The sequence below is a fragment of the Pinus tabuliformis genome, chromosome J (genome assembly GCF_031772625.1).
Source record: "Pinus tabuliformis cultivar Carrire ecotype Pingquan chromosome J, CPIR1, whole genome shotgun sequence".
Classification (NCBI taxonomy): Eukaryota; Viridiplantae; Streptophyta; class Pinopsida; order Pinales; family Pinaceae; genus Pinus; species Pinus tabuliformis.
The window spans coordinates 898,884,325-898,911,459 of record NC_142295.1 but is presented as its reverse complement, the minus strand read 5'-3'; the positions used below and the strand labels follow the sequence as shown (position 1 = coordinate 898,911,459).

General features: G+C 38.8%; 1 protein-coding gene and 1 pseudogene across 1 annotated transcript in view; both read left to right on the top strand.

The window, feature by feature from the left end:
• Positions 1 to 27,135, top strand: part of LOC149229583 (monofunctional isopimaradiene synthase, chloroplastic-like) — a 92,433-nt gene that overhangs the window by 50,025 nt on the left and 15,273 nt on the right. The window lies entirely within an intron of this gene.
• LOC149229584 (adenosylhomocysteinase 2-like) lies at positions 18,953 to 27,067 on the top strand (annotated as a pseudogene).

Below are 27,135 nucleotides of genomic sequence, written 5' to 3'. Positions count from 1 at the left end.
ACCAAGGAACACCAAATTGCAATAGAAGATCAAAGATCAAGACTGCATGAAGGCTCCATCTGATTCACAACCCTTTGGAGGGTGAATATGAAGAACAAAGCATATCTCTCATGAAGATGAATTATTGCACATCTCTTATTGAAGACAAAGCAGTAGTAAAGAGTGGCTTGACATTGCCATGTCATTAGTGTCATGTCATGTTAAGAGTCATCATGTGCCACATCATTTGTGCATTATGCAAATACTATATTGGAAAATGTAACGTAAAATGGAAATCCAAGAGTCATCTATGTAATGTGAAAAGTCATGTGGGAGTTGAAAGGTCATAGAGAAGTCAAACAGTCATGAGGGTAGTCCAAGAGTTACATGGGAGGTGAATGATCACCCCAGTTTTTATATATACACCCACATTGTACATGCAAAGGGATTTTCACCTTGGCTCCTCCTACCAAGCATTAAAGAGGAAGATAGTTATTTTGGAGGAGCAAGTGATTTCTATAATGCTCCATTTTTTGATGTATCTTGGAACTTTTACTTAATTCAGAAGCTCGTTGAGATGACGCACTTTCATGGATATGTCATGAATATTGTAAGATTGTTCTTTGAATGTTTACAATGGATGTTGTTTCTCATATGTACTAAGGAAATTTAACTATTTCAGTTGCTTTGGTACTTATCTTGTTAAAAGTGTGTTATATTTGCTTTAATAATTGTTTCTTCCTTGTGAAATATTTTGCTAGTTGATCAACAATTCATTCGTATGTATGTGCTTCTATTCCTTTTCTATATTTGTATTATTACTTGTCTTTGAAGGTCCCACTTTTCTCTCCCATTTCGGTAGAAGTACCTTGATACTTTCCGCAGTTCAACATTTCACAAGGCATACTCACTTGCTAAGATACATGTATATTACTCTCTTGTGATAAACTTTCGAGCCAAGTAAAATCTACAACATACATGGTAGTTAGGTTGCTACTCTGGATGGGGCTCCTACTCCGTATAGTGTGAGGTCTAATTGTGACTTCACATCAGGGAGACCCCCTTAGTTGACGGATTTCCAGCACTGACAACGGATTATAATAAACAAAAAAAAAAACCCTGCAATTTCATCATAGATCACATGAAAAATATATCTTAAATATACTCTCTTCACAGATAAACTTTATAAAGAAAAAAACTACTCTCATCACAGATAAACTTTATAAAGAATAATATACTCTCATCACATAATTTATTGACACTAATGTATTAATTTTATTCGAAGATGGTGTGGTTCCATTCATAAACTTCCACGTTTGGAAATGTAGCAGACATGTTCATTGCAATGTTTGCAATTCACCATTGCAAGACCAACGTAGTCAAGTATTCTTTGTTCGGATCTATTCTATCTAGCTTCTTATACTTAGCATAACTCTAAATAAAAAAGGTTTGACAATACAGCTAATGTTTTTTAATTTTAATAAAATTCATTTCAAAAAATCATCTCGACTTCCCTGATACTCACCATGGGTGGTGTATTGCTATATAATGTGCACATTGTTTCTGGAATCAATTTGTCTTTTTATGATAGATGTCTCATGCTACCCTTATGTTTCAATGGTCTATGCCATAAAGTGAAGCATTTTTATCTATGTTACACCTATCTAAAGTTAACAACTTCGTCATGATGGTAGTAACATATGGTGCATAAGAAAATCCTGGAATATGGTAAAAGTCATGGACTTGATAATGTCACACACAATACCCTTCTTGATGGGATTTATAAAGATGGTAGAGTACAATTCAAGATGTATATAAGTTTTGGAATGGAATTTGCCATAAACTTAAGGAGTTGCATGTTATGAAACCAGCTCAAGAAAAGATAGAAAATATAGATCAACGCCTTAGAATTCAGCCTCTTCGAGGGGGCAACCTCCTTTACATTACATAAATGAAAAATTATTGGATGATTCAAATGACAAAACCTCCTTTCTATATATAGGAGTCTAAGGAGTCACAATATAATCCAGCCGACCTAACAATAATAATATAAAGCCACAAAAATAACAACAGAGGGATTCTATGGGGCACAATAATAACAATATGGGGGCAATAGGGGCACAACAATATTAATAAGGGGTATAACTGCAATAGTAATGGGGTAATCACTAGTATTATAGGGACCCAACATGCCCCTCTCCTTCAAAAAAGTGTTTTCCTCAATGCTTGAGTAGTTCTGGGTACTTCTACATAAAATTCTCATCCTCTCATGTGGAATCTTCAGCAGATAAGTTCTTCCACTTGATAAGATACTCTCAAATTGATCGATTTCGTAGCTGTCGAGTTCTTGTTTCTGTGACTGCTTCCGGTTCCAATATAATTTTTCCTTCCTCGTCAAGTTCTGGCAATATTGTTTGAACTGGGAGCTTGTCACCTATAACCTTCTTTAAACATGAAACATGGAAAACTGGGTGCAATCGAGAAGCTGCAGGAAGCTCCAATTTGTATGCCATAGTACCAATCTTTTGCAACACCTTGTACGGACCATAATACTTTGGTGATAATTTATTATCCTTCTTAGCTTGCTTGAGGGACATTTGCTTATATGGTTGTAGCCGTAGGAATACCCAATCATCTACATCAAAACTTCTTTCACTGCGATGTTGATCTGCCTGTTGTTTCATTCTATTCTGTGCCAACACGAGGTTATCCTTTAAGAGTTGGAGGACTTGTTGTTGATGTTCGATGTGATGTTCCATTGCCTGAACCTTAGAATTTTCTCTTAAATATGATGTGATGGATGGTGGTTGATACCCATAAAGTGCCATAAATGGGGTCATTTTTGTTGCTGTATGGAAGGAAGTGTTATACCACCATTCAGCCAGAGGCAACCATTTGACCCATTATGTCTATTTATTAGATACAAAGCAACGAAGATATCCTTCCAAACATTTGTTTACTATCTCAGTTTGCCCATCAGATTGAGGATGATAAGATGAGCTATGAGCTAACTGAGTACCAAGACAAGAAAATAATTCTGTCCAAAAATTTCCAGTGAAAATGGGATCTCTGTCACTTACAATAATCTTTGGGTTTCCATGTAGCTTTTGAATTGTTTCCATAAATGCAGTAGAAAGTGTACTGGCTTTAAATGGATGTGATAATGCACAAAAGTGTGCATACTTGGTAAGTCTGTCAACTACCACCATGATGACACTCTTTCCCTCAGACTTGGGTAAACCTGTGATAAAATCCATTGAAACCTCCTCCCAACATTGGCTTGGAATGGATAAAGGTTGTAATAGACCCGGTGTCTTAATTGTTTCAACTTTATTTTGTTGGCAAACCAAACATTCCGCCACAAAATTTTGAATATCTGATTTAAGGCCATCCCAAAAAAATTCCTTCTTAACCCTGTGGTAAGTTTTTAAAAATCCTGAGTGCCCTCCTAAGGGAGAAGTGTGCAATTCCATAAGAATCTTTTGTTTTAGCTGGGAATTCTTACAGAGGTATAAGCGATCTTTGTACCATAACGAATCATTTTGCCAACTAAATGTATCAGACATACTGGAATCTTGTTGTAACTTTTGAATAAGTGCCCACACTTCTTCGTCATTCTTCCATTCCTCCCTTGCTTCGTTTATCCAATCTGGTTGGATAATAGAAATGGCGCACAACAATGCTTCCACATCCTCATCCTTTCTTGAGAGTGCATCTGCCACCACATTTTGCTTCCCTTTTTTGTAGATGATTTCAAAGTCATAACCCAACATCTTTGTGACCCACTTTTGTTGCTCTTCAGAGGATAATCTTTGTTCTAAAAAGTATTTAAGGCTATCATGATCCGTTTTTACCTTGAAGTGTCTTCCCATTAGGTAGGGTCGCCATTTCTTAAGTGCATGGAGTATTGCCAACATTTCCTTCTCATAAATAGCTTTGCTTAAAAACTTTCCCTTGATTGGACGACTTTCAAAAGCAATGGGTCTTTCATCTTGCATTAGAACAACACCAATTCCATTTCCTGAAGCATCACATTCCACAATAAAGGTTTTTGTGAAGTCCGGTGTAGCTAAGACCGGTGCTTGGCACATTGCCTCTTTAAGATGTTCAAAGGCCTTTGTTGCTTCCAGAGTCCATGAAAATGCATCTTTCTTCAATAATGTTGTTAGAGGTGCTGCTATTCTCCCATAATTCTTAACAAACTTGCGATAATACCCTGTCAACCCAAGAAATCCTCGCAGATGCTTTATGGATGTGGGGATTTTCCATTCCTTAATGTTTTTAATTTTGCTAGGGTCTACCTTAACTCCTTCATGAGATACAATATGACCCAAATATTCCACCTCCTGGACTCCAAAGAAACATTTGGATCTTTTTGCATATAATTGTTTCTCCTCCAATAGTTGTAGCACCCTGTCAACATGTTCAACATGATCCTTCCAAGACTTGCTGTAGATTAGTATATCATCAAAAAATACTAACACAAATTTTCTAAGAAATGGTTTGAAAAATGAATTCATCAAACCTTGAAATGTTGAAGGTGCATTGGTAAGGCCAAAAGGCATGACCAAAAATTCATAATGACCCTCATGAGTTCTAAATGTTGTTTTCGGAATGTCTTCAGTCTTCATTCTAATTTGATGATATCCTAAACGAAGATCCAACTTGGTGAAGTAAATTGATCCATGCAATTCATCCAGTAATTCATCAATGACAAGAATGGGGAACTTATCTTTAATAGTGAGCTTGTTGAGCTCCCTATAATCCGGACACATGCACCATGATCCATCCTTCTTGTGCACCAATACTATTGGAGCAAAGAAAGAACTTTGACTTGGTTGAATTATACCAGCCTCTAGCATTTCTGCAACCATACGTTCAATTTCACTCTTTTGGACATAGGGATATTTGTACGACCTGATGTTTGGAGGAACACTTCCTGGAATCAGATGAATAGCATGATCATGATCACGCATAGGTGGGAGACCTTTGGGAGTCTCAAATACCTTGGAATTCTTGTCCAGGACTTTTTGGAGATCTGGAGAAATAGATGATTCCGATGTGGAAACATCTAGCGAGCATAATTGTGCAATTACACCTCTTTGCTCCTTTTTTAGAAGCTTTGTCATACCATTAGAGCTGATTATCTTTCCCGGTTTCCCTGCAATACCCCTTAATTAACCTTCCTTTCCTTCCGTAGGAAATTTGACGAAAAGTTCTTGAAAATTAAAAGCTATTGTACCCAAGGATTGTAGCCATTGGACTCCTAGTACAACATCAGCACCTCCCATTGGAATGGAAAGCATTGAGCTAGTCAATACATATTCTCCCATGGATAGCTTGATATTATGGCACTTTCCAGAGCAATTTATTGTTCCTCCATTTGCAATCATCACTTGACACTCTGGTGCTGGATATAAGAAGCAATTCAATTCTTTTGCTACCTTACAATGAATAAAATTGTGGGTGCTTCCTGAATCAATCAACACTATTACCCTTTTCTTCTTGATTTGTCCTTCTATCTTGATGGTTTGAGGAGTGGTAATTCCCGCCAATGCATTACAAGATATGGTCATATTTATTTGTTCTTCATCTAGGCTTTGTTCCTGGAGTATATCCTCTTCTTTTGACCTTTCTTGCTCCTTTTCTTCTTCCTCTTCACAATCTATGTAGAATAATTTCTTCTCATCACACTTATGACCTTTAGTGTATTTACTATCACAAATGTAACAAAGCCCTTTTGCTCTTTTTTCTTCCAATTGTTGTGGTGTCAACCTTATAGGTTGTGGAAGACTAGAGGCAACAACACTTCCGTCTTTATAGTTGTGAGTGGTATGCTTCCTGGTTGCCATAATTTTTCTTTCCATTTTTCTTGCTAACCTGAATGCCTTCTCTAATGAATCAGGTTCCCAAAGGTGAACATCATGTTGGATATTATCCTTTAAAGACCCTATGAACACATCAATCCTATGCTCCTCTGGAATATCTTTTACCCTTATGTTCAATTTTTGGAACTCCTCAATGTGCTCCATTATTGAACCCTTTTGTTTGAGACTTATCAATTGGCTAAAAGAATTGTTGCTTTTTGTATCCTCATAATGTGCTACCAATTCTTCCGTAAAAATTGCCCAAGTGATAAATTGTTTATGAGAGCAAAGCCATTGATACCATACAAACTGATTTGGTTCCAAATATAAAGTTTCCATACGTACCTCTTGTGTGTTTTGCACATTATAGAGATCGAAGAATTGCTCCATCTGTAATATCCATGTGGCGGGATCCTTGCCATCAAACTTCCTCATATCGATTTTTGGAATAGGGTGAGTCTTCGATCCAACATTAGCGTCTAAAGGAATCATGATTAACATTTCTTTTGTTCTCGTCATGAGTTTACTTTACTACCTTTTCACCATTAGTAAGTATTTCTTGTAGAAAATTTGTCAAATTTGTCTTCAAATCTGCCATGCCTGTCTTCAAATTTGTGTTCAAATCTATCTTCAAATTGTCCATCTTAGCTTCCATGCCATTCATCTTAGCTTCCATGCCATTTATCTTAGCTTCTGTTAACTTTTGTGAGCGTGACATTTTTTGCACTTCTTCTTGTAATTTTGATATATCATGTAGCATTTCTTCCTATTCTTCATGAGTCATGCTAGAGCTTTCAGGTTCCTTACTAGGTGTTTGCATTTTCTTTCCTCGGCACATCAGTTACCGATAATAATGCTCTACTATGCCCTTTGAATTCTGATCCAGGTGGATATTGGTGGCCACCTACCAAGTCCACCTGGACCCCCACCATTGTTTCTCTCAGCGTTTTCAGTTTCCTTAATTGTAGCACAATTTACTATTTTTAGCAGTTTTTCGGGTCCTAAACTTCCGGAGCCGTTTTGAGGCCCTAAAATACATTTTTTTGGAAATCCACTGCCAGCAATTTTTTTGCTAAAAATCATCTTTTCCATTGTAGTCCTCGGAGAGATCTTTCCAATGGGCTATCATGCGCATCAAACGGAGATAATACGACCATTTCGCGACCCCGGGAAGTTGATGTACCAACTTACCCAAAAACGGGGCCCACAATTTGGCGTTTCATCTTCTAGGGTTAGGTTTTGGAATGTGAAGGGTTTTCCATTGTTTCTCAACAATAAATAGGCGTTCGAGCCTCATTGTACGACAGTTCAGAGGCATGTAGCCGACACATCTCTTCTCAGAGATAAGCTACCATCGCCCTAGCTGGGTTATTTCTATCTCTATTTGTAAGCATATTCCAGTATTTTAGAGTAATGAAATGAAGTATTATTTCCACTGCATATCTGTCTTTATGGTTGTCTCTTTATTTTATTGCGTTCCTGTTTAAATCCGGATCAGTGGTATCAGAGCGGTCTGTTTTTTTCTCTGTTTTTCTTTGCATGTCCCCAACGAGGTCGGGATATAAGGAGTTAGGGCTTGAACTGGTCGAACGTTTACGAGACCAGCCTCGCAAATCCCGACGACCTCCCATGGCGGATGAGAAGAAAGATGAGGGGGCAGGAGATCCTACCAAAATCTTGCTCGAAGAAGCCCTCGAGCGACAACGGAACGCGATGATGGATAGTTTTGCCCAGATCCTTCAACGGCTACCTAGAGGTGACGCATCGGCTTCCAGCAGCTACTCTGGAAATGCCACGCCCTTTAAGGTACAAGTTAATTTTGAAATCCCCATATTCGAGGGTCAGATAGACACGAATGCCGTAGATAAATGGTTAAATCTACTAGAGGGTTTGTTTTCTGTTCATGAATTTTCGAATCGGGAAAAGATTGTTTTTGCTCTTCTCAAATCAGCCCCCCACGTCAAAGACTAGTGGGAAACCTACTGCGAGCAGAAGGATGAAAATACCGGCTCACTATTTTCAGCCGCACCCACCTGGAATTCATTCCGGGATGCCATCAAGGAGTAGTACTACCCTATCGGAAGCTATGAGGATGAATACATAAAGTGGACCACGCTGCGGCAGGGAAGGGACCAAGACGTGCCGGAGTTCACCAATATTTTCCATACCCTTCACACAAAGTTGGGAATCAAGGATACGGAGCAGCATTTGATACTCAAATACCACGGCTGCCTGCATAAATACATCCAGGAAGAAATAGAATTTCTGAACATCTCCTCGCTTGGCACAGCATATCGGTATGCCGTCAAGGTCGAGCAGAAGTTTAAACAAAGGAAGCGAGACTTTGGATCTGCGAATCAGAAGTAAGGGAAAGGTGCCCCTAAACGATAGAACAGAGGACAAAGCCAAGGCGGGGCAGCCCAAGACAACCCGCCAAAGCTGCAAGCAAAGAATAGTGCTGCGAAGCCGAAAAAGGACACGGGAAAATGGTGTGAGTTCCATAAGAGCTCCACTCACAACACAAGTGAGTGTCAGGCCAAGCAGTCACTGGTGGTTGAGCTAAAGGTTTCAGAATCAGATGCATGTTCCGACTCCGAGTCAGAACCTGACAAGGGGAATGAAAAAGGGAAGCAGATCATTGATGCAGATCCCAACGCCACTGTTTCTACCGCTAAGGTCCAGAAAAATGAACCCGAAGATCCAGAGGAGGAGGAGCGTCTCTTCCACTCCCAGATGTGGGTAAAGGGCTCCCCGCTACAGTTCATTGTCGATAGCGGGAGCCAAAATAACCTCATTTCGGTAGAGGTCGTGAAGCGGTTGGGCTTACCAACCACAGCACATCCACAACCGTACACCATCGGGTGGCTTCACCAAGGACGGGATCTTCGTGTGAGCCAGCAGTGTCGCCTTCCATACAACATCAAGCCCTTCACGTATGAGGTATTGTGTGACATTGCTCCCCTTGAAGTTTGTGATGTATTATTAGGGCAACCATACTTGTGGAAGCGACATGCTGTGTATGAATCAAGGCCCCGTGCTGTTATTATTACATTGGGAAACAAGTTGTACAGGATACCAGAGGTAGCACCATCTACCGCCATCTCTTTGATTACTGCAAAACAATGGAGTAAGCTCATTTCCAAAACCGAGAAATTTGTTTTCCTGATGATACGCCCTCAAGGAAAGAAGAAGGCGGTGGCCACAGCATCCAGACAGGGCCCTTCTACAAGACAACTTCAGATGGACAAGGTCGTGGAGGAATATGAGGACATCTTGACCTCCTCCGCAAGGGTCCCTCTGCACTGTCAGGTCAAGCACTCCATCGATCTGACCCCAGGTGCGCCGCTACCCAATGGACCAATTTATCGGTGCTCCGTTCTAAAGAACGATGAAATCAAGAGGCAGATTCAGGAGCTGCTTCAGAAAGGTCACATCCGTCCGCGTTCATCGCCTTGTGGGAGCCCGATCGTGTTGGTACAGAAGAAGGATGGGACTTGGAGACTCTGTATTGACTATCGGGCGCTGAACAAGATCACTGTCCGTAATAGGTACCCGATCCCACGGATTGATGACCTCCTGGACCAACTAAAGGGGGAAAAATATTTTAGCAAGATCAATCTAAAGTCAGGATATCACCAGGTACCAATCGAACCCTCTGATGTGTGGAAGACTGCCTTCAAAGGCAAGGAGGGCCTTTTCGAATGGTTGGTTATGCCTTTTGGATTGACGAATCCTCCTGCAACCTTCATGAGGCTAATGGATGACATCTTGCGGCCATTCACCAGCTCATTTGTAGTGGTATACTTGGATGACATTCTGATCTTCAGCCAGAGTTGGGAAGAGCACCTCCACCACATCCGACAGGTTCTCCAAACACTGCAGCAACACAAGCTATGTGCCAATTTGGAGAAATGCACTTTTGGCATGACCCAGGTTCAGTATCTGGGATACATTATTGATGAACAGGGGGTGCATGTGGATCCAACCAAGATCCAAGTCATTTGGGATTAGCCATCTCCAACCACTCTGACAGAGCTCCGCAGCTTTCTAGGTCTTGCCAACTTCTATCGCAGATTCGTGTTAGGGTTCTCTCATATCACTTGGCCCTTAAGTCAAGTCACCAAGGGAGGAATGAAAGCAAAGTTCTTTTGGTCTGAATCTCAATAGAAGGCATTCATAGAGTTGAAAGATCGCCTCTGCATGGCACCAGTGCTCGCGTTACCAGATTTACAACAACCATTTGAGGTCGAGACAGATGCCTCTGACTATGCTATTGGGCTAGTCCTTACTCAACATGGGCATCCAGTGGCATATCACAGTGAAACACTTTCAGACACAGTCCGAAAGTATCCCACTTATGATAAAGAGATGTATTCCATTGTGCAGGCATGCCGACAATGGAAGCATTACATTTTGGGCAAGGAAACGGTCATCCACACAGACCACCGACCCCTCTAGTTCATACAGACCCAAGGGAAATTTCAAAATGATCGCCATCAGAAGTGGTCTACATACCTGCAGCAGTTTCATTTGAATATCAAATATAAGAAGGGTAGCACCAATAATGTTGCAGATTACCTCAGTCGACCACCGATCATGGCGTTAACCACTGTGCTCAACTCTTGTGGGCACGAGACTTCTGATTGGCCACTTCTCTACAAAAGCGACCCATAATTTGGCCACACATACCAGACACTCTTGGAGGGTCGGCATGTTCCAGATTTTCACCTCCAGGATGCCCTGTTATGCTGCCTGTGTCACCTTTGTGTTCCTTCAAGCGAGCGTGCCAAGATGATTTAGGAAGCACACTATAGTCGAACTGCTGGGCATTTCGGGGTCGAGAAAACGGTGGCAGTACTACAAACGTATTTCTATTGGCTGAATCTTCGACAAGATGTCAGGAAGTATATCAGATCATGTACTGCCTGTGCCATTGCCAAACCGACCATCAAGAAGCAAGGCCTCTATAACCCGCTGCCTACCCCTAGTCGACCTTGGGAATCCATCTCCATGGATTACATGTCAGGCCTTCCTTCCACTAAGCATGGAAATGACTGTGCTTTTGTGGTCGTCGATAGGTTCTCGAAGATGGCCATTATGGCAGCTTGCAAGAAGAATATCACAGCAGAAGCCACTGCTAAACTCTTCTTTGAACAAGTATGGGTGCACTTTGGGATCCCACAGTCTATCATCTCGGATCGGGACAATCGGTTGGGCCAGCAGTGTCGCCTTCCATACAACATCAAGCCCTTCACGGATGAGGTATTGTGTGACATTGCTCCCCTTGAAGTTTGTGATGTATTATTAGGGCAACCATACTTGTGGAAGTGACATGCTATGTATGAATCAAGGCCTCGTGCTGTTATTATTACATTGGGAAACAAGTTGTACAGGATACTAGAGGTAGCACCATCTACCGCCATCTCTTTGATTACTGCAAAACAATGCAGTAAGCTCATTTCCAAAACCGGGAAATTTGTTTTCCTGATGATACGCCCTCAAGGAAAGAAGAAGACGGTGGCCACAGCCTCCAGACAGGGCCCTTCTGCAAGACAACTATAGATGGACAAGGTCATGGAGGAATACGAGGACATCTTGACCTCCCCTGCAAGGGTCCCTCTGCACTGTCAGGTCAAGCACTCCATCAATCTGACCCCAGGTGCACCGCTACCCAATGGACCAATTTATCGCCGCTCCGTTCTAGAGAACGATGAAATCAAGAGGCAGATTCAGGAGCTTCTTCAGAAAGGTCACATCCATCCGAGTTCATCACCTTGTGGGAGCCCGATCGTGTTGGTACAGAAGAAGGATGGGACTTGGAGACTCTGTATTGACTATCGGGCGCTGAACAAGATCACTGTCCGTAATAGGTACCCGATCCCAAGGATTGATGACCTCCTGGACAAACTAAAGGGGGCAAAATATTTTAGCAAGATCGATCTAAAGTTAGGATATCACCAGGTACCAATCAAACCCTCTGATGTGTGGAAGACTGCCTTCAAAGCCAAGGAGGACCTCTTTGAATGGTTGGTTATGTCTTTTGGATTGACGAATGCTCCTGCAACCTTCATGAGGCTAATGGATGACATCTTGCGGCCATTCACCAACTCATTTTTAGAGGTATACTTGGATGACATTCTGATCTTCAGCCAGAGTTGGGAAGAGCACCTCCACCACATCCGATAGGTTCTCCAAACACTGCGGCAACACAAGCTATGTGCCAATTTGGAGAAATGCACTTTTGGCATGACCCAGGTTCAGTATCTGGGATACATTATTGATGAACAGGGGGTGCATGTGGATCCATCCAAGATCAAAGTCATTCGGGATTGGCCATCTCCAACCACTCTGACAGAGCTCTGCAGCTTTCTAGGTCTTGCCAACTTCTATCGCAGATTCGCGTTGGGGTTCTCTCATATCACTTGGCCCTTGAGTCAAGTCACCAAGGGAGGAGAGAAAGCAAAGTTCTTTTGGACTGAATCTCAATAGAAGGAAGTCATAGAGTTGAAAGATCGCCTCTGCACGGCACCAGTGCTCGCATTACCAGATTTACAACAACCATTTGAGGTCGAGACAGATGCCTCTGACTATGCTATTGGGCTAGTCCTTACTCAACATGGGCATCCAGTGGCATATCACAGTGAAACACTTTCAGACACAGTCCGGAAGTATCCCACTTATGATAAAGAGATGTATTCCATTGTGCAGGCATGCCGACAATGGAAGCATTACATTTTGGGGAAGGAAACGGTCATCCACACAGACCACCGACCCCTGTAGTTCATACAAACCCAAGGGAAATTACAGAACAATCACCATCAGAAGTGGTCTACATACCTGCAGCAGTTTCATTTGAATATCAAATATAAGAAGGGTAGCACCAATAATGTTGCAGATTGCCTCAGTCGACCACCGATCATGGCGTTAACCACTGTGCTCAACTCTTGTGGGCACGAGACTTCTAATTGGCCACTTCTCTACAAAAGCGACCCAGAATTTGGCCACACATACCAGACACTCTTGGAGGGTCGGCATGTTCAAGACTTTCACCTCCAGGATGCCCTGTTATGCCACCTGGGTCACCTTTTTGTTCCTTCAAGCGAGCATGCCAAGATGATTTAGGAAGCACACTATAGTCGAACTGCTGGGCATTTCGGGGTCGAGAAAATGGTGGCAGTACTGAAAACGTATTTCTATTGGCCGAATCTTCGACAAGATGTCGGGAAGTATATCAGATCATGTATTGCCTGTGTCATTGCCAAACCGACCATCAAGAAGCAAGGCCTCTATAACCCGCTGCCTACCCCTAGTCGACCTTGGGAATCCATCTCCATGGATTACATGTCAGGCCTTCCTTCCACTAAGCATGGAAATGACTATGTTTTTGTGGTCGTCGACAGGTTCTCGAAGATGGCCATTATGGCAGCCTACAAGAAGAATATCACAGCAGAAGCCACTGCTAAACTCTTCTTTGAACAAGTATGGGTGCACTTTGGCATCCCACAGTCTATAATCTCAGATCGGGACAGTCGGTTCCTCAGTACATTTTGGTCCAGTCTCTGGTCAATGCTAGACACCAAACTCACTAAGTCCACAGCCTTCCATCCTCAAAATGATGGCCAGACAGAGGTTGTCAATAGGATGATTGTACACATTCTGCGCATGTACAACTCAAAGAATCCACGCACATGGGACGAGAGCCTCACTTATGTTCAGCACAGCTACAACCAAGTTCTTCATAGCCCGACTGGCCACAGCCCTTTTCAGGTGGGCTTGGGATTCCAGCCACTATGCCCCATTGATGTGGCCATGCCACTTGCAGCTACTCACACAGATTCAGCTCATGTCCAGTCCGAAACAGACAAGGAAACTAGCTTCATTGAACACATCCAACATATTCGCGAGCAAGTCCATGACATTCTAGAGAAATCAAATGCCAAGTACAAGCAGCGACATGATCAACATCGTGTGCCACACAAGTTTCAGGTGGGCGACAAAGTTTGGTTGCATTTGCAAAAGGAACGCCTTACTGGAGCCTATCGGAAAATTAGACCACTCCGAAATGGTCCTTACACCATTACTAAGGCTGTGGGAGACAATGCATTTGAGCTCAGCATTCCCCCATTCCTTGGCCTGCACCCAGTGTTCAATGTGGACAGCCTTTGGCCATACTTTCCACCATTGCTAGACACATCCAACATTGCAGAACAACTCACACCCACAGAATTAAATCCAGAACAAGCTACAACTGATCGGATCGTGGACACACAGATCAAGAACAATCGCCAACAGAATATCCAATTGTATCGAGTTGTCAAAGTAGGCCAACTCCTTCACCAGGGACCAAGTTCAGCAAAAGTTTCCCCATCTCATGGAGGAACTCAACGCAATGGGGACCATTGCTTCCTAAGGGGGGAGGAATGATCCAGGTGGATATTGGTGGCCACCTACCAAGTCCACCTGGACCCCTACCATTGTTTCTCTCAGCGTTTTCAGTTTCCTTAATTGTAGCACAGTTTACTATTTTTAGCAGTTTTTCGGGTCCTAAACTTCTGGAGCCGTTTTGAGGCCCTAAACGACGTTTTTTGGGAAATCCACCGTCAGCGATTTTTCTGATAGAAATCATCTTTTTTGTTGTAGCCCTTGGAGAGATCTTTCCAACGGTCTATCATGCATGTCAAACGGAGATAATACGACCAATTCGTGACCCCGAGAAGTTGATGTACCAACTTACCCAAAAACGGGGCCCACAATTTGGCGTTTCATCTTCTAGGGTTAGGTTTTGGAATGAAGGGTTTTCCATTGTTTCTCAACAATAAATAGGCCTTCGAGCCTCATTGTAGGACAGTTCAGAGGCATGTAGCCGACACATCTCTTCTCAGAGATAAGCTACCATCGCCCTAGCTGGGTTATTTCTATCTCTATTTGTAGGCATATTCCAGTATTTTACAGTAATGAAATGAAGTATTATTTCCACTGCATATCTATCTTTATGGTTGTCTCTATATTTTATTGTGTTCCTGTTTAAATCTAGATCAAATTCCTTCATAATAAATTTTCAAACCAAGCTTAAGCAAAAATTAAAAAAAATCTACACAACTTTTTTCACTTTGTAGGAGCTCGATATTGCCTCTGATGTATCTCTATACTTTTCAATCATCTAGTTTTGAATTTGTGATCTGTATTAGCTCTCTGTGTCCTCTTTCCAATGCCACAATTCTTACCCAAATTGGATTCTCCAAGGAAGAGTTATGCGAAGTCTCCCATAGTGACTTGATTATAGACTAGTTCAGTAGAGCAAACTTGTGCGACGTGCCAGGAGTTACTGTTTCGACCTTTGGATCTGAAAAATGCATTCAAGAAACTACAGTTCGTCCTCTTTCTGTAACTTCTTACGAAATTTCAATCTGATGCCCAAAGAGAAAGTTATGACTATTTTCCCCAGGTCACCTGTTTGGAATGTAATTTAGGAGTCTGCAAAAAGACCAACTTCCTCAAATCATATCTCCGCAAATATATTGTGAAAAGCTCTGAAATTCGGACCTAAGGTTTAGAGAAATTTCTTATCAAATGGGTTTTTTTGCAACTTCTGAAACGTCGCAGAAAAAAAGTTATAGCGAAAATGCCACGATGACTTGTTTGGAGCAGCGAAACCCTAGAATCCAAAGCTCTGATACCAAATGTTATGAAACCAGCTCAAGAAAAGATAGAAAATATAGATCAACGCCTTAGAATTCAGCCTCTTCGAGGGGGCAACCTCCTTTACATTACATAAATGAACAATTCTTGGATGATTCAAATGACAAAACCTCCTTTCTATATATAGGAGTCTAAGGAGTCACAATATAATCCAGCCGACCTAACAATAATAATATAAAGCCACAAAAATAACAATAGAGGAATTCTATGGGGCACAATAATAACAATATGGGGGCAATAGGGGCACAAAAATATTAATAAGGGGTATAACTGCAATAGTAATGGGGTAATCACTAGTATTATAGGGACCCAACGTTGCATCTACATTACAATTATCTAAAGTTAACAACTTCGTCATGATGGTAACTTATGGTTCATAAGAACACCATAGAATATGGGAAAACCTGTGGATACTGTCACACACAATACCCTTTTTAATGGCTTTTGTAAAGATGGTAGCATAGATTTTAAGATGCATATAAGTATTGGAAAGGCAGGGTTTTTATCTTGTCTTTAATGTTATGACTCCCTATTTGAAATTCCTATTTCTATTGTATATTTTGAAATATTTTATAAATATGAATACTTAAAAAATATAATGAATAAAAGAAAATTATTATAGTTTATACCCATAAATGACCGACCAACAACTTCTAAATAAGATACCCATGGTGTGAGTGCAAATGAAGTTGTAATACCATCACCCAGGCTCTTTGCGATGCAAAGTTTGGACAAAGGTCAAAAGTGTAATATAATCATCTAGGCTCTCTGTAATGTAAACAAGTTTGGATGGAGGACATGAGCAACTATATTGCAAGTTTTAAAGTTTTTGAACCATGGGAGATGGACTATTGTATTGCCAATATGAAAAGTTTTTTAATAATGTGAAATGGAGTTCATATCACGTCTTTAAATTTTAAAGTTCCCCAAGCAATGACCAAATTCTTATAACATTTGATTGTTTTAATGTATTACAAAGGTTTAAATCTGTATATAGTGCGCAAAGGTTTAAATCTCCTTGTAAAATATGTAATGTGAATTCCTAGTAGTATAGTATGATAGAAAGTGTTAAAATCCACAAAAATTATGAGGCGATAGAATAAAATAAGAATCACACAGAGACCTTCCCAATTGGTGCTTCAAAAACCCCAACCCCATATAAAACCCTAACGCTAAAGACTTGAAATTCCCAGAATTGAGTCAAATTTTAAAAATTAGGCAAGGTTAGCTTTTTTCCTACTTGAACACATTACTCTCAAGTCAAATTAATCAATATTTAATAAATTACTTGTTCAACCTTAAAATCAGAGCCATAACTCACCACATATAACCCTAAAATGAGAGCTATAACGCTAAAATCATAGCCATGCACTACTAAATAAAGGGGGTTTTAAGACAATATTTGAGACAATTTTTGGTTAAATTGTCTTAATTTGAGACAAAAAAAAACTTGTGTATTGTCTTAAATATTGTCTTTAAGCATGTCTCTCAAAAATTATTGTCTTAAAGATTATTGTCTTAAAAAATTCTCTATAAAGATAATATATAACACAAACATTATTGTCTCTTAGGAGACAATTTCATTTTTGTCTCTCTTGAGACAATTTCATTTTTGTCTCTCTAGAGACAACACTCGGATTAGAGACAATATGTCTTTAATACTAGATATTGTCTCTCTAAAGACACTAAAATTTTCATTTAAAGATCCATTTTGTCTCTCTAGAGACAATATAAAACAATGAATCCAGAAATATCTCACCATTGAAATAAATCAATATAAAAAACATTTAATTAAAAATAAACTACAAAAATAGTTGATTAATTCATGTTAGCGCATAGTGGAATCGAACCAACAACCTCCTGCTTGTAAGGCAGGCACTCTTCCATTGAGCTAGCACACTTTAAAGAATTAAATGAAGAGTTATGAAAAAATTTTATTATAATTCTACTCGAATAATGGAAATGTCGACAAAGATGGGCCAAATCTTTATATGTCAAGGAGCATTGCTACTTGATACTCACCGACCAGGTCTCACCCAAAATGTCATCTCTTCAGTATGTAGTCAGGAGGCTTGTAAGGTCCCTTAAAACAACAGAGATGCCAAAAATAAATGCTAGAGTTTCTTTTATTTGCAAAAAAAAGAGGACATATGCTACTCATCCAACAAGCCATCCCAAATGTCAGATATTTTTAGTGTCGGTAGTGAGAAGGCTTGTAAGGTCCCTCAACAGGCACATTGATATACTCAGCCTGGTCAGGAGAAAGCTTTGTTAGATTGGCACCCAACTTGGGCAAGTGCAGAGCAGCCACCTTCTCATCTAGATGCTTAGGCAGCGCATAGACCTTATTCTCATACTTCCCTGAATTCTTCTCATTCTAGAGCTCTAACTGAGCAATGACCTGCAGTAAAAAGTAGAGATTATGCACCATCAATGGAACATCCACCTATGTAGCAATGGATCATACATAACAATATAATCAAGGGATTGGTATGTTTGAGAAATCTAGTATGTACAAGCAATGGTTGTAGGGCATTAGAAATATTTCCCTAGTTTGTAAAGGAGAAAGACATGAAAAAACTTGGGTGGCCAGTTGCACAACCCAAGTTCATCAGACGTCCCTCTGCAAGAACAATGATGCCACTGTTGGTGTCAGGGAATACCCACCTATCAGTCTGAGGCTTGATGGTAATTAACACCCACCTATAAGTCTAAGGCTTGATGGTAGTCTTCTTAACACCTGGGAAAATTTCAAGGCCTTGCATATCAATCTCATTGTCAAAGTGACCGATGTTACAAACAATGGCATTGCTCATTTTCCTCATGTGATCTACCATGATGATTCCCTTGTTGCCACTAGTTGTCACAAAGATATCAGAAGTGCTAACTACATCCTCAAGGGTGAGAATAGAATGGCCTTCTAGAAGCGCTTGCAAGGCACATATAGGATCAATTTGTAACAATGACCCTAGCTCCAGTGACTTTCAAGGGTGTAGCACAACCCTTTCCAATATCTCCAAACCCACAAACAACAGCAACCTTACCTTACCAACAATCATGAAAAGGGGGCTAGTAAAAAAAAAATGTGGTTAAGGAATAAAAAGTGGGACTAGTAAAGAAAGAATAGAAAAACAGACTAATTTTCATGTAGAGGATAAGAGACTAATTTAATTGAAAAATAAAAAACATACAATGTTGTGAGAGGAAGCACACATGTTTTTTCAGGAAGAGAAAAAGAGATGCACATGTTTTTTTAGGAAGAGAATAAGAGACTAATTTAATTAAAAATAAGAAAGAAAGAAAAAAAATATTTGGTTGAAGTTAAATGCGTGACCTCCCTCTTTCTCTGGTGGAATGGCAGTAAGCAAGGAAGGATATCTAATTGACCTCCCTCTTTCTCTGGGGGAATGGCAGTAAGCAAGGAAGGAGATCTACGTGTGCAGCAATTCTCGGATCATTCCATATCTTCTTATTATGGAAGGAAATTGGAAGAATATTTTCAACACAAACCACCATAAAAAGGTGAAAAATTAAAAAGTGAAAAATTAGAAATTAAAAATGGGAAAAATGAAAAATTAAAGAAAAATGAAAAGAGAAAATATTTGGTTAAAGTTAAATCCCAACCATAAAAAGGTATTTGGTTAATTTAACATTTTTTATATATAATTTAATCTCCATTTTTTTTATAATTTAATCATATATGTGTGTGTGTGTGTGTGCGTGCGCGCTTAAAAATAAACACATGAAGAAGCACACATGCTCCAAGGAAGTGCTCTGAGGAAGAGCATAAGAAACTAATATTATTTAATTTAAAAAGAACAAAAAAAAACCAAATAGAATATTTGGCTAAAGTTAAATCCCAACCATTAAAAAAAGTGGTTAAGGTTAAATCCCCAACAATAAGAAAAAAGAGAGTGGATAAGGTTAAATCCCAACCATAAAAGGTGAAAAATGACATAATATTAGTAGAAATTCATGACTGTTAAATGTCTTGCAGGGCAGTTTAATGGATTCAGTTGAGTCTAAGAAGAGTATTGGGGATCAAACGGTATGGATATTATGTGATGATTTTATGGTCAGTTCCCTGCTAGGTCTAGGTCTTCTGCACATTTCACATATATGTGGAGTAGATGACTGCAACTTAGTGGTGAAAATTTCGACAACCGCCTCTGAAAAATTACTCAGCCAGGCAAAATCCACAAAATGCTCTAAACCCCAAAATCAACTAAATGTCTCTAAGTTTTGGTGTTTGAAATCGATTTAATAGTCTCAAGATCAACAAAATGCTTCTGGAAATGCTCTAAACCCCTGAAATCAACAAAATTCTTGTTTTGGATTTGCAAGTAGTCCCACCCGTGTTGTAAACCCCATATTATGTCGATAGAGAGGAAATGACTTTCTAGATATGGCCAACTCGTAGATTATATCAACAGAGAGGAAGGGGCTTTCTAGATATATCCAACTTACAAACCCAAAGATTATTTCAACAGACAAGAAGGGGGTTTCTGGATATGGCCAACCCGCATATTATGTCAATAGACAGGAAGGGGGTTTCTAGTTTCTAGATATAGCCAACTTACAAACCCGCAAATTATGTCAACAGACACGAAGGGGGTTTCTAGATATAGCGAACTTACAAAGCCATGGGTGACATCAATGAAATATGAAACATGTAATGGGAGTATATGACCACATGCCATGCTGGTATATTACAGTCCTACAGTTTTGAAATGACAATTACATTATTTTTTTTCTTTTTTTGGTAAATACAATTTTAGAACTTTAAAGATGTTCATGCAGGGAGTTCAAATTTTTCTATAAAGCATAACACACCATAACTATTCACAAAATGGTTGATTAATAAATGCCATGCTGGTATATGACAGTGCTACAATTTTGAAATGACAATTACATTACTTTTTCCTTTTTGGTGTAAATACAATTTCACAACTCTGAAGATGCATATGCAGAGAATTTAAATTTTTCTATAGAGCATAACACACCATAACTATTCACAACATAAGTATTGACAGAATGGTTGATTTAAACTACTTTTACATGGTTTGCAAAATTAAGCTTCTCCTATAGAGCTTTTCTAAAAACGTGTTAATTTATACTACTTTTACATGGTTTGCAATATGGTTTGCAAAATTAATCTTCTCCTATAAAGCTTTTCTAAAAACTTGTCAAAATAAAAATGTGTTAATTTATACTACTTTTTACATCATTTGCAATATGGTTTGCAAAATTAATCTTCTCCTATAGAGCTTTTCTAAAAACGTGTTATTTTGACATGGTAGCTCCACTACAAACATTAAAATTATAAAAAGATTATGACTGAAATTATGAAAAATTTATGACGAAAATTCATTGGCTTCATTTCTAAAACAAGTTGTACTAAACTTGAATATTTAAGATCTAAATGTAATAAGTTGTACTAAACTTGAATATTTAACATCTAAATGTAAAAATAATTAAACAGGCACACATACCATATATTTCTTTCCAATTCTACCCATTCCATATAGAAGGCTCTTGAATGTTTATGATCTAAATGTAAAAATAATTAAACAGGCACACATACCGTATCTTTCTTTCCAATTCTACCCATTCCATATAGAAGGCTCTTCACTACATCAATATAAGTAGCATTATAATCTATGCATTCGCAAGGAAACAATATTGCAACCCTTTTATTGTGTCGATAATTACTGTTGTAGCATTGAATAGTAACAAGAGCACATAAACAGGAATACAAATTGGAAAGTATATACTTGAAAAGTCTCTATAATCATACATTTCCTACATAACAAATTGAATAGAATTTAGACCCATTTAGAAAGACGAACTAGCTATGAAATTGGCATAGGAATTTCATATTTAATTAACAAATTCGAATTTGTATAGTGATACAGGGAAGCTGAGTTAGTTCCCTGGGCCAACTAATGAATGCCCTCAACAAATTTATAGGCATAAAAACAAACACATAATCACATTGCCAAAGCTTATATGCATGTTAAGAACACATATTTGACTTAAGGTAATATATTTGAGAGAGTCACTTCTAACCAAAAAACACAGTTTCTACTTGTTGTCAGAGTTGGATGCCATGCTCCAAGCAAAAAAAAAAACAAAGAGAATACATCAAAAATGGTACTTGGAAATTATTTTTGATACATAGAGATGTTCTGCCATTTTCAGAGATGGATGCCATGTTCTAAGAAAAAGTAAAAAAGAGAATTGAATACATCGGAAATGGTACTTGTAAATTATTTTTTATACATACCTTCTCAAACAGGAAAACAATAAAGCCTCTTGGTAATGAAATTGCAACAAAATAATTAATTGTTGCTAATAGAGATGATCAAAAGAAAAATACTTGGAAATTATTTTTGATACATACATATGTTCTGTCGTTGTCAGAGATGGATGCCATGTTATAAGGAAAAGAAAAAAAGAAAATAGAATACACCAGAAATGGTACTTGTAAAATATTTTTAATACATACCTTCTCAAACAGGAAATTAATAAAGCCTCTTGGTAATGAAACCACAAGAAAATAATTAAATGCTGCTAATAGAGATGATCAAAAGAAAAATATATGTAGAGAAAAAGAAAGTCATTTTGATGTTGTTAACATGAAGAATACTTCAGAAAATATATATTAGTTGAATAGTTTCTAACTTCCAATAACTAAAATTTTCTTTCTTTTAGAATGTGACATCATTTAATCATATCTAGAAAAAATGTACAATTCTCAATTTCCTGAATTTTTTACCAAATTTCCAATATATATATATATATATCCTAAAATTACCTTGATTCCTAAATTCAGGACGGGGCTGCCACACCCACAAGTCTTGTAACCTTGCACAGAAATTAACTTTTCTTGATGGGATTAAGAAAAAATGGAAATGACAAGCTGAAGTCAGCTAATTTTTTTAGCTCAACTCGCTAAAGAAGCCCTGAACCACTACCCTTGTACATGTTAAATTATTTTGTCCATCATACTTAAGAGTTACGTTAATTTACCTGAAGTTTAAATACCTGACGAATAGTCTCGAGTTCATCCTGTAAAGACAGAGTCTATCCATAGATAACCCAGGAATTTCATGGGTAGTTTATTTAATAAAAAGAACAATCAAGAGAACTAAAATAAAACGCTAGAAACATAACCATTGACATAGAAGAAAGGAACCTTCATTTCATTAGTTTAGAGTATCATCATCAAAACCTACAGAAATCAACACAAATCATGTACTTCATTAAATCGTTGTTTGGATCCGTCATTGTACAAGATACACCCCATAGGTTGAAAATTCTAGTATAAAGAAAATAAGTTAAGCCATTATCACAGTCGACAACTGAAATGCTCAAATCTCAAGCCTTTAATAGTAAAATCAAGGAGGAGGGTTAAAACCACACTCAGCATCAGTAAACACAATGCTGGAAAAACAAATAGCTTCAAACCATAACTTAACACATACCCTCCTGTAGCGAGATAAGTAAGTTTTTTTTTTGCTCATAAACTATACAAAACTTCCAGGGATTCAACTTGGAGGAGAAACCCTCAACTTGCATCAATACCTCTTCCTCGTGCTAATAAAGGTTTAACATTACCCTTGTGGAGTTTAATTTTTTAATAGAACTAAAACTTGGAAACTAGAGCCAACGCATTCGAAGGAACCTCGGCGAAATGGCTCCCATGAAGGGTTGAAATGCACAATGGGTTCCCTGCAACACGAGAGAGAAATGGGTAATAAACAAAAATAGGGAATTAGTAGTGATGCAAGAAAGAAAAAAAAAATCATGACAGTTACCTTGAAATAGGAAGAGAAACATTACAAGCCACGTCGTTGACTGATTGTTGAAAGGGGAAAATGGGTACCCTGACTCTGATGGTTTTCCGTTGATAGAGACCTCCACAATGGAATTACCTTGCATATGTACACAAAATAAGTTAATAAAATATGTGGAGTAATTAAACTAAGCCTAAATGATGTAATGCTAACTAAAAATTCTGAGAACAAGGTTGTACCGAGGCATTTCTGGAGGGAGAGTGTGAATCTGGGCATTGCCTAGCATGTTGTGGATGTCAGAAGGTAACAGTGATACACTCTACCTATTAAACCAGTAGATAAAACCACAAACTAACCAGAGTTGCAGAGTGGGTTGGAGCAAGATGCCAATTTGTAGAATGAAGTTTTGGTTCACACAGCTGCTGAGGGTAATTACTCTCTACCGACCCACAAACCTCCTCAGAGTTGCAGAGCGGGGTGGAGCAAGATGTGAATTGGTAGAATGAGGGCTTGGTTCGCACAGTCGTTGAGGGTAATTAATCTCTACCAACCTACAAACCTCCTCAGCCAATGATGGAGACCCAAAACACCATAGTGATACACTCTACCCAGCAAACCAGCAAACAAAACCACAAACTAGCCAGAGTTGCAGAGCGGGGTGGAGCAAGATGCGAATTCATAGAATGAGGGTTTGGTTGGCACAGGCGCCGAGTGTAATTACTCTCTACCAACCCACAAACCTCCTCAGAGTTGCAGAGCGGGGTGGAGCAATATGTGAATTGGTAGAATGAGGGTTTGGTTCACACAACCACCGAGGGTAATTACTCTCTACCGACCTACAAACCTCCTCAGCCGATGATGGAGACCCAAAACACTGCAGTCGTCGATTGAAGGGTAATCCCAAGGTGATCGGATGGCATAAGTTTGTTGTTGATCCTTCATAGGAGAGCAAGCCAGGTGACCAGCACTCAAGGGAGCCTAGAACGTTCGCGGAGCCTGGGTTACAGAAACCCAAGGTTGGCTGGGTGAGGGTTAGATCATAAGCCAACAATATTATGAACTTCATCGTGATGCAAATAATATTTCGAACCATGACTTTAAAACAAAATATTATGTGATATTTGTATATTTATGTTAAATGGTAAGTGATATATGTATATTTATGTGAAATGGTAAGTGACATCGCTATGAGTTATCGTAATACTTATAATATCAGTAAATTATTGTCAAAATAAAGTTCTTTTTATGGGGATATGTTACATGTGGCTCCCATCAAACCATGCCCAATTGCACACATCTTCATGCTTAACTCACTCAGGTGGTCGGTCACCACTCTATTGATGCAACCTCCCTTTATTTGTTCAACCCCTAAACAAATGTGAGTTCTATTTAAATTTTAGAAATTTCTTTATTCTTGAGCTAACATTATTTTTTCCCTAAAATTATTATTTATTCCTAATAACAAACCTCAGACTGATAGGCAGGTGTTCCTTGACATCAACAGTGGCATCATTGTTCTTGCAGAGGGATGTCTAATGAACTTGGGTTGTGCAACTGGACACCCAAGTTTTGTCATGTCTTTCTCCTTTACAAACCAGGTAAATATTTCTAATGCTCTGCAACCATTGCTTGTACATACTAAATTTCTCAGGCATACCAATCCCTTGATTATTTTGTTGTGTATGATGCATTGCTATTTACGAGAAATCCCCATTCCATGTACCTAGCCTTATTACATTAAAACTCATGCAACATATGGTGGAGTGGGCCATGCATGTCATAACAATGTCCAATTTCACCAATTAATGTCATAGCCATGCTCTCTGTGCCTTTTCATAAACATTCTGTTGTTTTTTAATAGATGTTTTCAAGTGGGTGTGGTGGGGATGTTGAGATCTCATCTAGAGTTTTTGAAATGGAATCTTGCTTATATGTTGTGACTTGGATTTGGATTCTTGCCTCATTTCTTTGTCCTCACTTGCTATTTTTTAATAGTGTTTTTAGGTAGATGCGTGATTTTTGAGATCTGGTCAGGGTGCTTTGAAGTAGGACCCTGTCTAGGTGTTATGGTTTGGATTTGAAATTTGTTCAAATTTCTTTTGAACTCACACTTTTATGGTGGGTTTATTGTTGTTTAGATCTTGTCAAGGTGTTTGATATGTGGAATATTGATTAGCTATTGTGTTTTTGGTTCTAGTAATGAGTTTTGTGGTTGTTTTAAAGCAGTTAGGATCTCATCATCAAACTATTATACATAATTTATAGTATAATATGGTAAATTTCAGACTGCTATTTATCAGTTTCGATAGTATTATCTTATATATGTTTAGAGAATTAAGAAGTATATTAATCTTAATGCTAATCTTAATCATGTGATACCAGCGTCCTGAAGTTGGATCTGATATGGCCTTGGGGGCATTTTGGTCTCATTCATGATGTTATGAGTTGCACTGCTCTTGTTAGTTGCCTTTATTCTTCGATGTCATTGAGATCACATCATGATTCTTTTCGTATAGTTAGCTTGCATTGCATTACATTTTAGGATTCACTAGTTTCCACTACGTTAAAAAAATCAATTTTTAGGGTGCTGAATCAATGTGAGTTCATGGTGGGTGTAGAAGCATCTTCATATTTAAAATCAAGGACCTTTACATATATTCAATTATCTGGTTATGATGGTTTAATATTAGCTAAGGTTTTGAAAGTTGATTGGACTTCTATTGAAGTCTCAAATTATTGTGAATTATAGATCCAGGGCCAGATTTCTTAGATCTTTTTTTTTTCAAAATTTTTCTATTTGAGATGCAGTTTGTGTTGATCCTGATTCTCTTTCTTGTTTTTCAGTTTGACAACTTGTATGGATGTAGGCACTCTCTCTGAGATGGTCTTATGATATCCACAGATGCCATGATTGTTGGTAAGGTTGTTGTTGTTTGTGGGTTTGGAGATGTTGGCAAGGGTTGTGATGTAGCCTTGAAAGTCATTGGAGCGACGGTCATTGTTACAGAGATTGATCCTATCTGTGCCCTGATAGTGCTTATGGAAGGCCTTCCATTTCTCACCCTTGAGGATGTAGTTAGCATTGCTGATATCTTTGTGACAACCACTGGCAACAAGGACATCATCATGGTAGATCACATGAGGAAAATTAAGAATGATGACATTGTTTGTAACATTGGTCACTTCGAAAACGAGATTGATATTCAATGCCTTGAAACTTTCCCTGTCGTTAAGAAGATTACCATCAAACCTCAGACTAATAGGTGGGTGTTCCCTGACACTAACAGTGGCATCATTGTTCTTGTAGAGGGACGTCTAATGAACTTGGGTTGTGCAACTGGCCACCCAAGTTTTGTCATGTCTTTCTCCTTTATAAACCAAGTAAATATTTCTAATGCCCTACAACCATTTCTTGTACATACTTGATTTCTCAGGCATACCAATCCCTTGATTATATTGTTGTGTATGATCCATTTCTATTTGCCAGAAGTCCCCATTCCCTATACCTAGCCCCGTTACATTAAAACTCATGCAACATATGGTGGATTGGGTCATGCATGTCATAGCAATGTCCAATTTCAACAATCAATGTCATAGCCATGCTCTCTGTGCTTTTTCATAAACATTATGTTTTTTTTTAATAGATGTTTTCAGGTGGGCATGGTGGGGATGTTGAGATCTTGTCTAGAGTTTTTGAAATGGGATCTTGCTTATATGTTGTGATTTGGATTTGGATTCTTGCATCATTTATTTGTCTCTTGCTATTTTTTAATAGATTTTTTTCAGGTAGA